The sequence below is a fragment of the Anser brachyrhynchus genome (genome assembly GCF_964034855.1).
Source record: "Anser brachyrhynchus genome assembly, chromosome: 1".
NCBI classification, from domain to species: Eukaryota; Metazoa; Chordata; class Aves; order Anseriformes; family Anatidae; genus Anser; species Anser brachyrhynchus.
This window is the reverse complement of record NC_137694.1, coordinates 119485186-119504056: the sequence shown is the minus strand read 5'-3', so window position 1 is coordinate 119504056 and position 18871 is coordinate 119485186. Positions and strand designations below refer to the sequence as shown.

Genomic DNA, 18871 nt, shown 5'->3' with positions numbered 1-18871 from the left:
GTTTCAATGGGGAATGATTATTTGCCCAAAATAAAGTCTGTTGACAAACGTCTGTACATTTTTATTTAAAACAGAAATGCAAAAGGTGAATATTTATTGAGCAAAGTTAGGCTGATAAAATATTCAGGGACCACCTACATTAGATTTAGCTACTAACAGCTTTATGTTCCCTAGGTCCTATAAGACTCAGTAGAAACCTAGTTTAATACAGTGAATAGAAAGACACAGTTCTTTCCACCATCATTTTTATTTGTTTTTAACAAAAAACAATTTTAAATATAAGCACTCACTTCGCAACCCTTCTGCCTCTTGAAGTATTACTATTCAAATAAGAAAAACTAATTGTCTGCTGATCTTTAACAACCTATCAGTAATTCAGATAGATGGCCTTAATTTTAACCAAATCATACATTTCTTCACTTCTTGAGTGGCCTTTATAACACTTCCAATGTCCATAGTCAAAGTGACACCAAGCCTGCCACTGAGGGGTTAGCAGTACAGCCATATGCTGTACAAGCTTCCACATTTGCTACTGTGACTGCAGTCCAGGTATGACAGGCCCAATCTTCTCAAATTGAAGCTGCCTGTTTTGTCACTGCACAGCTGGATACAGTACACAAGTGAATCATCCTAGTTTTGGTGCAGCTCAAGAATCAAGAGATCCAGCTGGTATCAACAGTCAAGACTTCTGTTAATTGTCCCCAGTTATTTCTAGGCACTTTTTGTATAAGCGATGCTACAGTGTGCATAAGCCATGCTACCTGTAATGTTCATTTGAAAAAACAGACATATGAAGAGCTCCCCACTACTTCCTTCTCCAACAAGGATTCCCTAAATGTACAGCACACATATATATAATGCTCTCTGAAGTGAAAAAAAGTGAAGTACCACCAAGGCAAACTAATAGTTATGCATGCAGCATGCATTAGTTTTCACTTGAGAGCCACCCAAGTTCGGGTGTCTACAACACTTCAGTCCCCTGGAATCTTCTTCCTAACTAGCTTCAGACCCACCCTAGCTACTAGCTCTAGCTGACACCAGCTGGATCCCTTGAGCTGGAACAAGAAGTTAGGCAGCCACTGGACTTCAATTGCATTATTTTCCTCATACAAGATTAACAGAGACAACTTGACCAAAAGAAACACAAAACGTAGATAACCCTCCACTTTGTATTTCCAGGCAGCTGGAAACCCAGCAGACAATGTAGCTGTTGCTTAACAAACACAGAAATCTACATTGTATGCCAGGTTCATGCCCCAAACCTGGACAGTCTTCCCATACAAATGATAAACAGCAGCTGTGCACACCACAGTTCACAGTACATTTCTTCCCCTAATATGTAGTCACGCAATCAGCCAAGATGCCTTTTTCAACACTTGTCCTTTGGTTAGGGTAGGTTAAAGATTCTTCATTCAGAAAAGTGAAGTCCAAATTGTCTTTTAAAAAAAGCTCAAATTTGCAAGTATCAATCAGTTCAACTACTACAAGCCCCAAGAATAGGCTATGGAAAACATTGCTGCTTCCCAATACACAATATCCAGGTATTTAATCTGCTTCCCACTGTGAGGTAGATCCATGAGATATCCAATCCTTTACTTGGGGCCACACCTCAGATGTTAACTTGTTAGCACTGTGAACTTGCTCTGCACCTAGGAGAGATGATAAAAATCCAACAAAAAGTCTAGATAGAAGATAGGAGATGTCATCAGAGACCCAGTAGCCAGATGTAGCTGCTGATTGTAAAGACAGAATCTACACTGACTACTGAGCGATTGATGAGCAGCTACAAGTTCTGGGCTGACCGATCCACAGCGTTAGTCCAACATGACCTGCAGAAACAATTAGAAAAAAAATCAGTGTAAGAAACATTTCTGTAGATAAGCCTTCTTATAGAGAGAATTTTCTACAGTTAATGTTCTACAAGAAATCTGTGTATAGTAAACAGAAAAGTGCCTTGCCAGGACAGAATCACTTCAGGTATGCAGTCATTAGCTTTTATAATTAACAAGCATTCACAGGGTGTTCCTGCAACTTTAATCTGAAATAACCTGTTTTCATCTTCATGTATTAGCAAAGAGCCAAAAGCAGATAAGAAACGCACACAAATTTGAAGTAGACTAATAGTAGAACCAAAGTCACCTCAAGTCCCTCCTTAATCCTCAGTGTAGTACAAGAAGCTGTGAATTTAAAAAACAAAACAGACAAAAAAACCATAGGCTGTTCTCACCCGGTCAGGAAGGGCATTAGGTAAATCAAAAAGTGTGAAGGCACAGAGGTAATCCTGAAATGGTGAAACATATCCCACATTGCATTAAGGAAAGTACAATTCCTACATAATTTAGCAGAGAAGGGGAGCTACTTAGAGTTAACTCTATTAGAGATCAGGGTTTTGAGTCTTGAGTCTGTGCATAAAAACTCCTGAACATACAGATTTTAAGATTTTAAATCCTTTGTCTCTGGTGTCAACTGAAAGAATCCCAGCTCTTTTCAGAGCTGAACCTGTTATATTATAGTGTAGCACATCTGAGAACAGTCTGAATAGATGCATGTCTAACTTGATCTTCCAGTGGTGACTAAAATACACTTTACTCAAAGAACTCAAGAAATCAAGTGCTAAGATTTTACATGGCAAGGTCAATATCAATAAAAACAACCAAAAATGGTCAAGTTAGAAAAGCTCATTAAATATTTAATTAAAACATTTGGTAACTAGTTAGACTTTCAACTTTAATGACAGTATTTTAACAGTCACTGGCCCTCTAAACGTTTTTGCCGCCTTTTTTTAAATGCGGAATCATAACTGACTGCAGGAGTCTATCTACACATTTTTAATCATTTAATCGCTTACAACAGTTTTACCATTAATGTTTGACCAGATTGTAGCCACAGTATCAGTGGTTATGGACTGGTCTATTGAAAAGCAATTAACTGGAACAGCTTGCTATCAAGTACTTCTTTCTGGAAAGGAGCGGTCGCTGTTACATTCCCACCGTAAAAGCAGCACAGGAGATGCATGCACATCTTGCTGAACTTCTCCACAATGCATTTTCACAAACAGCATTTATTAAGCATGAATCAACATTATCTGATCCCCACACAGTACCTCTGCTAACCTTCAGACTTCGTACAACTAACAGCAGTTTGCCAGCGGTGGGTATGTAGTGCTACCTCAAGCACAAGAGCAGCAGCCCTGAAGCTGAGGAAACAACGCGATTTCTGCTGGACAACTCTGATCTGCACAATTCATTTACTGCAACCTGTCCGCTTCTTCCTCCTTTTGTAGCCAATGCTTTCGTGACACTTTCCTGCCTTCAATGCACCTTCAAGACAAGCCACTCTCTCACTGCCACCTAAAAAAAAAACCCACGGCCCCTCTACTGGATTTTCACCACGACACAGCCTTGGGCTAGCCATTCCCACTGCCAGGGGAACACTTCTAGCTTTCCCCTCAGTTACAGCCCAACAGCTTGCAAGAAGCAAGACTCATCTTACCCTATCTCACATGGGGAAAGAGTATTTCAATTAAAACTCTTCCTGATTTATTATTAGCTATTCAGTCATTCACAGGTTTTAGCCAGGTCCCTCAAATGTAAGCCACCAGGAAGTGAAACAAGGGAAAGAGCAGCACCTTGAGCCTGGTCAACTCTCCTGGTAGGGCAGACTTTGCTGAGGGGCAGCCACAGGGTGGCATTTCCTAACCACCCCCAGACTGCTGAAGAAGCAGGGTATGGAAGTGTATGCAGTAAAGGAAAAGGTCACCGAGTGCCCCGAAAGACAACAGGTAGCATCACTTCACGTTAAGGGCTCTTGAAGGGATGAGAGGTTTGTGGCCACCCCAGAGATGCAAGAGCTTTTTCCTGTAGCATTGTGGACCCGCTCCGTGTGTACATAACTTTAAGTCTCATTCTGTACCACAAGCCCGGGCCGTGAATCCTCACAGCCAACTGAGCAGTGCCTGGGTTTGATATTTGTGCAAACAGGACTCTCACTGCCATGTGAAAAGGAAGAAACACCAAGTTACTTAAAAGAACCTACCACTTGTCATCTGTAATATAAACAGGTAATGTTTTTGACACTAGTGAACTGCACTAATATGAAGGTTTATTGCCAAAAATGTAAGAGCCAACCTGGACCCATCAAGTCAAAATTTGAGAAATGCTACTGGATGTATGCTATGCAGATACAAAGGCAGCTGACAAGAACATTTGTGAATCACTGCCTAACATACTCCTACCTTTACTTGCTGAATCAAGGTATGTTTAATATGACAATGTTCTTAAAGTAGATCGATCAGCCAAGGCAAGGAAGATACTGATACATACAGCACTATACTTTTTCCAATTTGAATAAAGACAACTTTTAAAAAATCAAAATCCTAGCTGTTGCATTGATAGGAAAGAGAACAGACAGGTCCTTATCAATCACCTTTGCAGCAGGAGAGATTCACATCATGGACATTGCAAGAACAGGGATGTCACTGACAAGTGTTAAATTCTGTAATGAGAAAGGGAAATAGCTATTCAGTATGAAGAGCACAGAAGATCAGTAGGGAGGGAAATACCAATTACTTGGTTTTGAAAAATTGTTCTTCCCACGATGTTATTGCCTTTGAAAAAAGTTATGTTCTGGACAATGCTGCCACAGGTGTCAAGTGGACAAACACAAATAGGTGCCTTTTACTAGTTTGCTTAGGATCCATATTGCAATACTTGAAAGTGTGGCAGGGGATGCTTTACAGAAAGCAGTTGTATTAGTTTCAATAACTTCCTAAACAGAAAGCAAGCCATTATCTCTGCAAGTTCAGAGCTGACAGTTTCACCGAGTTTTAATAAAGTCATCACCAGGGACAGCCAAAATCTTGCATGTCAGTGCACTGGCACTGCAGTTTAAGAAGTATTTCCCCATACTTAATGCACAATACAATGGAATTTCAGCATTCACCAAGCATGCCAAGAACTTTTAATTACCTAATATGAACTTAGGCAAATAGCCATTATGTCTTAAGTTCTGAATTCAGTGAAACAACTCAGTGCGTTGTTTCAACTGAGTAAGCATACTCTTTACAAAGGAAACGTGTAATTGTGGAGTTCAGTTATGCATTGCAATATGCACTACTTAATGAAAAAGTTAACCAAGGCAGTAACTCTGTAGAAAAGTAATGTACAATTTTTTTTTTAAAACCCAAGGTAATGATACAGAAGGTAAAACCAACATTAAATACAGGTGTCTAATTAAAACACATTCTTACGCACATAAATTCCTCTGCAGTTACATAATTACAGCAGAGCCAGAATATCTCTGCAGCAAAGCATGTTTCCAGTGATCCCAGCTTCTGCATACCTCAGACCCTGTGACTGCATTGGTCAAACCCATTCAGACCAGCTGATGGTCACTTGACTCTCCGCACTATTTATACATTGCTCCATGAAGTGAAGCTCCGATTGGACTGCACAGATTTACAAAAATCCTGCCCAAGACATTTTTTAAATTGCTCCACCAGAGAATACTAGTATGAGCAAGCCTAGGAGGTATACAGTTGGCACAGTCTTCTAAAACAACTTCCTACAGGCAAAACCACTTGCATTCTCAGAGGCCAAGTAACTAGCTTGTTTTTAAAGCTGCATTTATCAGCAATTAAAACACAGTTACCTTTAACCAGAACCTATTTCTGAGTTGACTTCATGGACAGTCTTTGAAGGATTTGAAACAAGTAGATAACTGGCTTCACAGTAAAAATCCATAAAGGGTGCTGTAAAGACTTATTCTTTTATAGCACGCAAAAAAAACCACAAACAGATCAACTCGAAATAATCAGTTACATAGGCATAAATAAAATTTGTTTCATATGGAGTTAAACAAACATCCCCTGAAGTTAATGGTATATCTGAGCCTATACCTTTGAAGAGAGGTATAAAGTTGCCATGGAAGCATATAACCATGAATTAAGGTTCCTAAACTATATGCATCCATATGCTAGGAAGTAATAATATTCCCTTCTGTAACGTCTGCATCAGGACCACACTATTCTGCAAGCAAGTAGTACTGAATTATCACCTATTGTTTTTAAGGACTCACACCCCTGTACGTTGCAACTGTCCACTGGATGGCAATAATACGAAAAACTGAATTAACTTATTCACCAAATTGCAGTAAGTTAGTTTATATAAGCAGCAGCAAACATTGCCAAGGAAGTCTCTGTTTAGGAGCATGGTGTCAGACAGCTTGCCAGAGGATTTCAGCTTGGCTCTTTGGGAGAAGTACAGAAGGCAGCTTTTCTGCACACCGGCAGTAGACGCAGCATTACAGAAACACCACCAGCTAGATCTGCTTGCGTGGACTCAAAACCAGCATTTCTAAGCATAAGGCAGGCTTACAGCGCAGGAGATTGCCAAAGCAGGAAAAGAGGCGGGGTGGGAACGTGGAAAAAACAAACCCTCCCCCCCCCCCCAACCCGTGTACCCCTTGAGCTCCTCTCCCTAAGCCAGACCTACGCAAGGTGTGAGTCACAGACTGTCTGCAGCCCCCGTGTCTGCTCCATACGTTCGCCAGACACTGTGCATGCGTATGACGGGCGTACATCGGGGTATATTGCCTGCACGAAAGAGGCCCACCCAGCCATTAAGAGGCAAATAGCTGATGCTCATAGCACATCGATGTTGTTTTCGTAGAGACACTAAGCAAGATTCAACAGTGTCAGAGAATTACTTTATCAGATCATTAGCTAGCTTAAATATTTTTACAGCGTGCATGCACCTTGCAACAGCACACCCCCAGTATGCCAGATATTAACAATTTGACTAGCAATCCAACTGAAACATGAGCAGAAACTAAACGGGTTAAGCACAACACACTATATTTTTAGTGCAGATATGATTCAGCTGAGATTAAAAAAAGACCAAACACTACTCAACTCTGATGGCTGCTAAATTTACTCAGACAAGCCTCTCCCAATACCCCTAACAGGGCATAGTCTTTGATGCTTGGGCTCTAAAAGCCCAACTATGTCCCCAATATGCAATTCAATTTAAACTACTATATGGTTCAAACTTGCAAAGCAGCTAGTCTTAGTGGAAAACAGGGGCCTTCATCTTTCATAATGCCATCATTCACTCATGGTGGATATCTCTGCACAGAGAATACTAGGGGAAGAAAATATCACTGAATTGGAACCTAGTGTATAAGTGAAAGCATATCAGGGATGAGACAAGTTTGATCCACGAGTCTGAGGACAAGCTGAATGGCAACAATTTTTAAGATTAAATTCCCAACTCTGACAGCACGATCCTTCTGTGTAGTCCTCAAGGACCTACTTTAAGGATAATTACTCTTCCAAGTGCAGTTAGTACTTACTTCAGAGAAGAACAACAGCATTCATGTGTTACTTGAACTTTGCAATAAAGGCACTTGATTATTCAATTATGGAGATGACGCTACAAAGCCACCTGCTTCTGTATCACACCCTCACACGCAATAGGAGGGTGGTGAATATGAATTATTTGCTGTCCTGTTCCCCACCCTCTCCTCCTAATTACCTTACTGTCGAGTGAACTCAACTGGAAGAGGTAACTCCTCCAGCACATTCAGCCAGCTGCAATATGATGTTTACTACATTTATGTTGTAAACCAACTTAAACTGTTTCCCATGACCTTATTATTCTTATAGGAAAACCAACTCTGTCCCCCAGGCAGACCTGTCTAAGCTCGGGAAAAAAGATACAAAGACTACTTAAATATGAACTACAGACAAATTGTGAACCTTCAAGACAGGGAACCTGGACTATAGACATAGTTTGGACAGTGCCTTGCCTTATGAGTTAAAAATGGACTTGATCCCCAAGGCAGGCAGTATGGCAACAGCCACCTTCCTTCTCTCCAGCGAGTGCTAAGACAATCCTCACTTGAATGAGAAGGAAAACATGTCCACACAAAATTTCACACCTCTTATCTTACACAAGAAGTTTTTTTTCCTGGAAACACATGAGGCAAGTTACACAATCCATTAGGAAGGGCTGAGTGTTATATTACTCACATGTACATCATGAAAATGTAGACTCTACAACTTCAATGAAAGATACATTTTAAGCAGACAATTTAAGACAGACATGAACAATGCGTATCTGGGAATATTCAGGTACTCAATCACAGAAATGGGAGCACAACTCCAATTACAGCAGACGCACCAAGTTAAGATCTCCAGAAACTCTGAAATTGCTGCTCTGAATAAGTATTCTCCAAGTTATTTACAAGATCAAGCCTATCAACAACATTAAAAAGGATCGCTGTTCTGAAGTGTTAACAAAAATCTTTACAAATTAAATCTGAAAGCCAGTGACACATTTTATCTCGCCTGAAGATTATCACATGACAACAGCATGCTACTATGCCACAGAGACCTAAATGTGTACGTCTCCCACTGCTCACATGACTTTGCTTCCTTTAGACCATAAATGGCAAGCAGAAGTACACTCAGACAACAAGCAACAGGTACAATGTACTAAGAAACTTCCTAAAATAGACTCTTACTCTACAGAACCCGGTGCTAATATATTTACCACTGTTAATTAAATCTGGATGAAGTAATACACACCAGCAAGTCACATGCAGGTTACAAACGCAAACCTGCACAGCACTAGGTGTGCAATATTCCACATTTAACTTAAGTGAAAGCAGGAACTGTAGTGTAAGAAGGCATACAGCAGCGTCAAAGCTGATAAATGCTTCTAAAGATACTACGTTTCTTACTCCAAGTTGGTATTCCCAGGCACATTGCGGTAGAAGTCACAGTTCCAGCTTTAAAAATTAACATGCTGAGGATTTTTAAAACACAGAGACTCCGTAGGGAAACAAAGATCGTCTTACTGAAACAACCATTTAAATGAAGATCCCTCTGTACCTTCCCCTGTACATAAATACACAAATACACACACACTTGCACTGGAGTGATGAGATTAGGTAAACATGGACAAACAAGTGCACTGACAGGGGAGAGAGCTGGATGTCAGAACCACCCTAACGACATAGGTAAGCAGAAGGATCTATTTGGATCTGGGACTGTACTACATGGGCCATCAGTGAGTTATTTAATGAGGTTATTAACATCTGAGTGACACGTGCAAGTCAAAGCCAGAATGACCTCTCATGCCTGGCATCACAACAATAATGAAGAGATCAGCAAATAAGGTGCTGCTTCCCCTTATTACAGTGCAAAAGCACTCTGTACGTACTGATTGTAATCAGGAAGTTTTCACAAAGGGTCGCAATAATTAAGGTAAAGAGGCAGGAAAGTCCGGAACAGGTCTCAAGGTTGTGAGAGATGCTGACATCGCTACCACTACTGTTGATAAATTAAAGGCTACTTGTGACATGCAAAGATGATTTTGGCATAGTTTAACAGCCCAATACTAGGAGAAGCAGATGAACAGGATACTGAAGAAAACCCATAAAGCCACAAACTTAATAGGTCAAAAAGTATATGACCATATTGTAATATGGGACAGATTATGGGTTTAGCTTTTATTTTACCCCTTTCTCAGAAAGGGAAATACGGAACCTGGAAGAGAAGCGTGAACTTGTGGAAGTATCTTGTGCAAGTGATATAACTACCATGAAACAGAAGAGAGGAGAAACCAGCTGGAGAATCATCTCCCAGAGCAAATATAACCTCCAGACCATTTTATCTACTCAGAATCTTGCCAAGATTATCTTCTAGTTTTTCCCATAGTGTGAACTAGTTTTAGGCCATCTCCAACAACAAAAAAAGGACAAAAATAACTAAGGACTGTTATATAAAATATAGCTGGAAAGAACTATGAAGTAGATCTAGAGTACTCAGTTCATTGGGATAGAAAAACTCCAGAACCCTCAGGAATATCCAATTAAATAAGACATACAGCCCTGCAAATGAGACAAACAAATAGGAAGCAATATAACATTGGCTAAGGTAATCTTAGAATGAAGATTTAATTCAGGGCTGGCAGAGATGGTGATGAGGAGTTCACAGTACTGAGGAATGAATGTGGACTAACATACCCTGGTGTATTTGAAAAAAGATTCAAAGTGCAATCCTTAGCAGTATGAAATATCAGCAATCCACACAAGATTAAATATTTAATTACTATTAGATTTTGGTTATGACAGAACAGAGAACAATGGCAAAGTGCTCCCAGTTTTGAGCTGCATGTTTAATATATTAAGCAATATCCACTACTGAAAACTTTGAGAAACACTTCAATACTATAGCATGCAATGGCAGATGAGTTAATTCATTCTGCCATACAAGAAGCTGTTCTGAGAGTTACAAACTTTGCATTAAAACAGCAGTGCTTACTGGAGCTTCTCATGAGGACTCCCAACCTGGTCTGAATAAGCAGAGCTGCAAGGGTGGGTCAGATGCCCATGTTATACACAAAGACCTTCAGTCTCCAACTGAAAACCATCAAGAGCTCTGCCGAGAAGCAAGTATTCCTGATTCCTAACTCATACTTAGGAAAAACTCAACACAGACCATCACTACAGGCTATGTTATAGGAGCGTGGGCTATATCTGACCTACTTCATCTAATTTGATTTACTGCAATGTGCACTTATTAGGCACTGTTAAACTCAGCTGTTTAATACTTGGATTTAAAATAAGATGTCCTATCATGTATTCCTACTTCCAAGAGTAGAACAGAGCATGAACAAATCCTAGGAGCTCCTCTAGGAGGTTTTATTAGTTCTGGGAGATTGCTTGCTTTTTAAACTCCAAATATTTTTATTTTTAAGGTAATGCAAGTTAACTTCATTGTTCACAGTACACTACAGTAAACAAGAAAGCCTTTTTGAATCAGGCCTGTTCCAACTTAACTTTGTATCCCAACCTTTCCTCATTTTCTATCTTTGGTAATAGAAAAAATAAGTGATGGCAGAGTGTACTCTGAATGTAGAGTCTTTAAAAAAAAAAAAGAAGCGTCCAAGCAGGGCCATGAGGATGACCAAGAAAATACCCCACTGGGAAGACAAACATATTGCATGCCTGAATGCTATAAGCACTTCAAAAGCACAAAAAAACTCAGAAGCAACTTGAGAGCAAATATGAATTACTAAGCAGGGGATGCAGACCGACCACTTCACGTGTGCATTCCATCAGTATTATGAATGAAGACTGTAATTCAGAACAGACGTGGTTTAATGAGTGAGGCTTCCTCTCTACTGCTGCAAGACATACTGGCATAGGTATACCTATAGAAATCTGTTTAGAAGTTGGTGGCAACCTTTGTGTTAAGCACAGAAGACAAATGATGGAGAGTTCCATATTCAATCACAGTGAAGTAGCTAAAGCGAGGTTACCTGAATAAAAGAAGGAAAGGTATTTACTGCAAAATAACCTGTTAAAACAGTCAGAAGAACGTGTAAGATCCATTCCTGCAATTAAATTTAATCTTGGAAGAAAAAAGTTAGAACTATACTCACAGTACAGATCAAGATGACAGTAAGACAACTTAAATTTGGCCATATTAAAATTCAGATCTCACACTGTATACTTTCATTCTTAATATCAGAGGAATAGAAGAAAGAATAAAGATATTTTTGTAGTATAATAAAGAAATTCCAACTATTAAAGAATATTTCAAAAACCACCAGATGAATTTGTCCCGATAACCCATCCGGTAAAGTTTAGATACCCTGATATTTTGTCATGTACAGCAGTAACACATGAACTATTGTCAGACTGCCAGTATCATTAATCCTTGCTTTTCTAAAGGTGATTGGGGGAATATGCACGTGAATGCTTCTGACAGGCAGCAAGGAAGATGGGTACTCTTGACTTTCTGCTCTACATCTGCTTATGGCATCATCAACTCAGATTGTCTTATTTCTCTTCATTTCTCTACCCATAAAATATTCACAACTACTACTGTGGACATGTGAAATAAGGCATGAAACAATTTCTTTACTGTAGCCTGTCAAAAAACACTAACACATTCAGCCTTACACTTAGTCATTTACTACCTTTTGAGTTATGGATAGCACTGCTTTGCCACTCTTCGTAGTTCATACCTATACAGCACAATTACCACTCTATACCTGATGCACAGGGTTCCAGGTAAGAGACTTGGAACTTACACATTTTCTAACACCTTTAAAACATTTTCCTATCATCTGCATAGCAGCATTTGCTTCTGAAGGAAGCGTACATCGCCACTTACAGACTTGAGGAGTCAACTATTTGCTTTACCATGTCACTAGAGTAGCCTTCAAAAGGCTGTCAGAGGAAGTTTCTTCATTTTGTTGGCAGAATGCCTCATGCAGCATCACTGGGTAACCGATGGGGAAATCCAATGAGCTACATGAATACAAACATCAGCACAAGATAACAATTCGATGGTAGAGTTGCACATACCAACGACTAGAGGAAATGTATTAAAACAGTCATTTTTGAGATAACTCCAGAGCTCAAATCCTGGTATATTCATAGCCTGCATGATGTGTACATAATCACAAGTACTATATCTACAAAAAAATCCACTGCATTAGTCAGACAACTGGGAAGATGTTGAAAAAGACGACATTCTAAATAGGCGAAGATTTAGAGTACAAGGCATTTTCAGTGAAAATAATCTATTTGACATCTCAAAAGAGAAAAGATCCCTTTTAATAATTGATGCCTTCAGAAGAGCTTATTCAGCTAAAGGTACATATTAAATCCTAGGAGGTATAGTGGGAGTAAAGTGTTTTGTACCACATCTTGCCATAACAACAGGGAAATAACACAGCAGATCCTAGTGAGTTTAACCACTTTGAGCATTACTTAAATATGTGCTGAACAATTAGATGTGGCTTCGAATTTGTCAGAAGCTGTTTCTAACTACACGTCTATCTGACGTACCACCAGTGAAGCAGTGAATCAGTCGCACACAGAAGCATCATTGGAAATTCTCCTGAAAAATAGCTGAGCACTTGAGATTAAGTGCAAGAAGTGCAAGCTGCGAGTAAAGATGTAAACCGACGCAAACAAGCATTCCCATCCAGCAGGGCTCTAGGTCTGTTAGTGGCAGGACAGAGGAGTTCAAAGTTCACTTTCACAGTTGATGTGGGTTTCCTTTAAGATGCCTGGAAAATGACTATGTTGACCACATCCACATTCTGAAATACTTTTTTGAGAACTCCTAACGAAGCTTCAGCCAAAGGAACAGGAACTGACTCATTTGTACAGTACCCATCCACTGCACACTCACTCAAGTGTGTGCCTAAGATGCACGTGGGCAGAAATAAAGCCATCAAGATCTACATTGTATTTGAGAGACTACAGCTAGAGATTTTGTACCGACACACCAGCACTCAGCTTGAAGGTTGTGAAAACACCTATCTTTATCACCACAGACTGCTGCTTATTGTCAGTATCAGCTCTACTGCTTCTGAACACGAGTTTAGGTGCAGGACTAGAAAACATGAGTGTTATTTTATTATTTGCAACTCAAACTGGCCATGAACAGAGAGGTAAAGACAAATGAGCTAGCATTTCTATCACAACCTATGCATAGCATGAAAAAAGATCAAGTGTACCATTACAAATGGACTGACTATAGATGCTGTGTGTGAATTGACTCTTTCCTAGGTATGTTTTATGGCACGATAAAAACAGTTGAGAAAATTAAACTTGGCATCCAACAAATCATTCCAATAAATCCAATTCACTCGATCTTCAATGCATGGGAAAACAGCGTGCAGTGAAGGAGGCTCTGTACAGAAGGACATGCGTACTACCAAGTATCAGTGTAGGGCTCTTAACTATGTATAGACTTGCAGAAAACAGGCATCCCATTTAAAAGTCAGCTTTCTACAAAATAGGTGTGCCACTAAGCCATTGTTTAAACCCACCGAAACTGCACTGAATCATTTCCCTGAATAGCATCACAATGAAGTGGGTGTGTTGTTTTTAAATCAAGGTGTCTAAACGATTTAACAATTTTGATTACCAGCATGTCCCAAAAAGCCCAACAAATTCCATAAAGTTGCATATATAAACAAGATGCCAAAGAAGCAGCTCTGCACCAAACAAATTACAAAGGTAAATACTGGATTCCGGAAAGAAAAACAACTGCAGCCTGACTGCAGAACCAAACTATTCAGAATATCCATTAGCACCTTTGCTGCGCATGTCTAACAACTGGCTTTCTGAACTGAACACTGTCCTTAAAAAAGTTAACCTGACATCTCAGTAATGGTTTTCCAAATGGTTGTGGCTCTCCAAGGTGTCACAAAGAAGCAGCTTTATCTACAGCATACAAGTATTTTCTTTTTCCTCTCTAAAGGAAAATTTGACTAAGCTTCCCTGCCCGTACCTAGGCACTTTTTAAATCGATGTGCACTTCTGTAGTATTGCATACTGCTCCTCTACCACAGAATTATTTACTCAACTTCAGCCAAGAAATTAGAAAGTTCCAGTTGACCAATTTTCAGGTAGCAAAGTGATATTAAAAATACCCAAACCAAACCAGTCACAGTCCCTAACGTTACTCATTATCAAGGTGCACTCTGGCAACAAGATGCAACTCTTCAGGCAGAAACTTCTGGGGAAAACACACCACTCAGGTTGTTAATAAAGCTTTTTTCCCCCTCCCTACCAGATCAGATAGGCACAGAGCATCTGCTAGCTTCATCTGAGAAGACCTGCCACTTGAGAGTTGAGAGGCAATTAGAGTTTTATTCAAATATAATGCCATCTTCTGCACTCATTTTCTATGTACAGTCCAATATTTATCTTTTCCAGAGCAATCTTTGATATAGTAGTGCTACTACAACACATTTCCAATAAAGAAACATCTACATAGGATAACCGTCATTTTCATCACAAGACAAACAAGTGGTACATCTCAGTTTTATTACTTAAAGGTACCTCCCAATAGTAACTTTGCTGCTGTTATGAATGTAACTACTAAAAGATGTCACCTTTCACACTCAGAAGCGAGCCATTTTTCCATGTCATTCTGCCTACCGAAAGTGGCCAAACAAAACCCACAAGGCAGCTGCAACCTCAAGCATCATCCTGACGTCAGTATACTTTCTCTAACACTAGGTGGATTTCAGACATACCCAGAGGTTCATTCCTTCCACAGCCTCAGACCCATTGTCAGAAAGCACTCTGGTTTTCTGAACACGAAGTGAGATTTTGCCATCCCTAGCTCCAGCTGCAGTATTACAGAAGTTCTTAGCAAGACCTGTTTAACAGTTAATTTCTCCATTAACAGTTTGAGTCATTCCAGAGAGGCAGGTGATGCGATGACAACTAGAGTCTCGCTCATATTGCATCTGTTTGACCAAGTGTAGCATTTTTACATCCTAGAGACATACATGAAGGTATCATATGCTTGGGTACCAACCATTCCAACCTTTCAGAAGTTCAGCCAGTGCAAAACCAAGTTAAACCCCTGGATGTGACAACGGTGCAGAATACCAAACAACTGGTGGACTTGAAGTGAGCAACACCATTAAAGAAAAATAAATCAACCACATACAACTTCCACCAAAAGATTACCCCCATCAGGCAGCAGACCAGCAGCAGAGTGGAAACCAACCAGTCACTTGACTTCCAGTTCCTCACCCCAGCCACGAGGCACATCTTGTCCGCTCACAATGACAATTACTTCCAAGTGTTAATGACACTGCACTGCAGCACAGCTTAGCAGGCATCTACTAACTGAAGGTCAAAAACCTTTTAAGGATGCTCAGAAACCGGAAGAAAAATTCCCTTAAGCAAGGAGCAGGGCAGTTCCCTGACAAAGCAGTTTTGTAGCCCTTACTGCAGTTTTTCCCCTCCCAGAGTTTCCAATACCACGTTCTCCTCGCATCCTATTTGGGCTTTCCCTATAACAACTGCAAACACTATTATGCAATGCACTTCGTTTCCTATAGTTTCCGGAAGAAAGAGTAAACATTGGATTTCATCCTCATTCCACAGCTGCTTGCGGGGAGGGAGGCCTCCCATGCGCTCCTTCCTCCCCTGAGGAATTTGGTCGGAGGGGCAGAGCTCTCCCAGCCACAGCTCCAGCTCAGCTGCAGCAGCTCGGCTGCTCCAGCTGCCCACCACGAAACCTCACTGGTGGGACCAGGCGCTTTGCCTGCCTGTTCATTTTGTGCCCCAGGTACCTGCTCGCGCAGGAAGCTGGCACCCTGGAGGCTGGCCTTGCTGTCGCTAGAGATAAGTTGGAAACGCCGCGATTACTGACAACAAACTTCACTGTTTTTTCATTCACTGGGGTCTACGTCAAGTGCGGACACTTCATTCCTGAGGCTCATTAGTAACCACAATGCAAATTGATTAATACTAGTACACACACTCGGAGCACACAGTAACCAGCAGAACACGCTATTACTCATTTATTTCTTCAGAAGTCAGTGCTCTACCAAGTACCTAAGGAAACACCCTCAAGCTTCGGAAAATACACTTAAATTTAACCGATTCAGAAAGAATTGTGCACTGATAAATGATTAGTGGTACTACAGACAGATCCACTGATGATGTGTATTTACTCATTATACCTCAAAATAATTTCATTCTGAAATTTAACTAAGGCCATAAGTTTGAAGAGTTAAGAATTTGTTGATGCTAAGTAAGGCTCCCTCCCATGCAAAGGTTTTCATCTTGTTAACTAGCGAATTTGGTCAGAACTTTACCAACTTGCAAGATTTGCTTGGGAGATTAATTCTCCTATATGTTAACTAACTTAAAGAAATAGTTCAAGAAAACAAATCATTGGTTCTTTCCTTTTTTTTTTTTTAAGATGCTTCCTAAAGTGATCAGAAAGGCTAAGCGTTCCATTCCATCACATTCTTAAATTTTTCAAACAGTCCCTCTGCCCCTTTTTATACAAAAGCAGGAGTGTTATCTATGTTCATGTTCACATGATCATCTCCCATTCAAAGCATTTGAATCCCATCCTGTAAAGCATACCTCTGAATGCTGAACCTTCCTTATCACAAGATCATAGCCTTCAACTAAGCCTGAAATTTGAAGTGAGATACTTTCTTAATGTTTGTACACAATAAGTTTGTTTTTAAATGTTTTCAATGGTGTTATGTAAAGTTTTGTTTTGTTTAACTTCTGTTTTTCCCCCCCAATGCAAATTAAGAAGACAAAGCAAAACAGGCCCCTCAAAACCACAACAACTCCAAGTATTTTCAAGTGAAGATACAGGCAACATTTGCTAGTAGAAACCATTTCATGTTTATCGCCCAACCACACACTTGCTAGGCAAGGGCAGCAAAAGATTAGTAAAATACAAATATTTAATTATTCACAAGTCATCCAGACCTGTGACGTTTTCCTTAAGGTGTGAACAGCTGGCTGCAAAATTTAGACCAGATGTTGCTCTTAAAATGAGCACTGATTTATAAACAGTTTCACCATGACCAAGACAGCTACAAAACTGCACAGCACTATGCACCTATTTATAGTGGATATTTCTGACAGTGAAGAAAAATGAAACATCTGGTGCAAGATGATTATGAAACAGATAAATCTCATCACCTAATAACTGCAGAGCACAACATTTCAGTAACAAAAGCAAACGTGCAAGGAGGAAACCAACAGTCCTCGGGAAGACACTCACGTGCAGTGGGCATGGTCACTGTAAAGATGTAGTTTAGAATTACCATGAGAAGACCAACATAATTCCTTTCAAGCTGTTCATGTTAACTTCACATTATTCAGAGAACAACTCCAGGCTGCAGATTCACCAGGGGAGTATCATCACTGACTGACATTAAATGCAAGCATGCGCTGTGGTAGCACAAACAAACATCTATGCATTCAGACTTTTTTTGCACACATACACCCCACCTGCAAAGACCTTTGGAAACACCAAGACGTTATCACCATGGACATGTGCACTGAGAGTTTGGCATGTCTGGACGTCAAGAAAAAGCCAAAAGTTTTAATTTATGCAGATATTATATTAGGGTAAGATCATGAATTCTTGGTGCCATCACTAAGATAACAGCAAAAACTGCAACAGAACTGCTCTGGCCTAGAAAACATTTCTTGAGTGAACATGAGAAGAGATCAACCATAATGCAGTTTAACAAAGAAAGCATATTTTGCAAATAGGTAAGAATCTGAACAGTAGTATACAAGAAGTATGTTATTTCCATCCCAGAAAAGTATTGCCTTCTCATTTTTTTTTCTAGGCTACAGTTCTGTCAGATAATCAGCTTACCTGGTTCAATACCCCATGATATAATGCATAGTATAGCATACTTCCTCTAAAGAACAGCTACCATTTCTTCCCTAAACAAAGATGCTTGTTATCCAGCTGTTCTGTACCATCATCACTCAAGGGTGAAATTTTTCACCTTTAGAAAGAAATCTCACTCTCTAGAAACAGCATTATTTCTAGGAGACTGCAGACAGTGCCCTCCTGTGAGCCATACCTAGTCCCACCTTTTCCTGGTGATTACCATTATCTTAGCTGATTTCAGCAGGTCTGAGCTCTATTCAGGCAACAAGATGATTAAGTTCAAGACAGCGGGGGGTATACCAGCACGCAAGTACAGTAGCTTGAAAATAGGGTACAGTCCCTTCTCCTTGGGCAATTGGTTGCAGTTCAAACTTATCACTGGGAATAGTCAGTGCCTTTATTTTTAGGCAGACCAACAGAAGGCAAGCTTTCTTGCACAGAGCTGCATCATATTCCAGGTATCTTTGAGAACAAATTAGAAATACAACCACCAGGATTTGCTTAAAAACAATTAACCCTCAGGGCAGGGTGATGGTCCTCCAAAGAACCTCTTATACGCCATGTAGTTCCTTCACTTTCATGCCTTGTATTTGTAAGGTCATCACTCCACGATCAGCTTCAAAAACATGCAACCATTATGCACTGTTTCTTGAG

General features: G+C 40.1%; 1 protein-coding gene across 1 annotated transcript in view; it reads right to left on the bottom strand.

Annotated features, from left to right (window-relative positions):
- Positions 1 to 231: 231 nt before the first annotated feature.
- Positions 232 to 18871, bottom strand: part of LOC308188097 (uncharacterized protein) — a 163218-nt gene continuing 144578 nt past the window's right edge. The window contains exon 9 of the mRNA XM_080576751.1: positions 232 to 1829. The gene's annotated coding sequence lies outside the window, so the exon portion shown is untranslated. The remainder of the gene's footprint in view (positions 1830 to 18871) is intronic.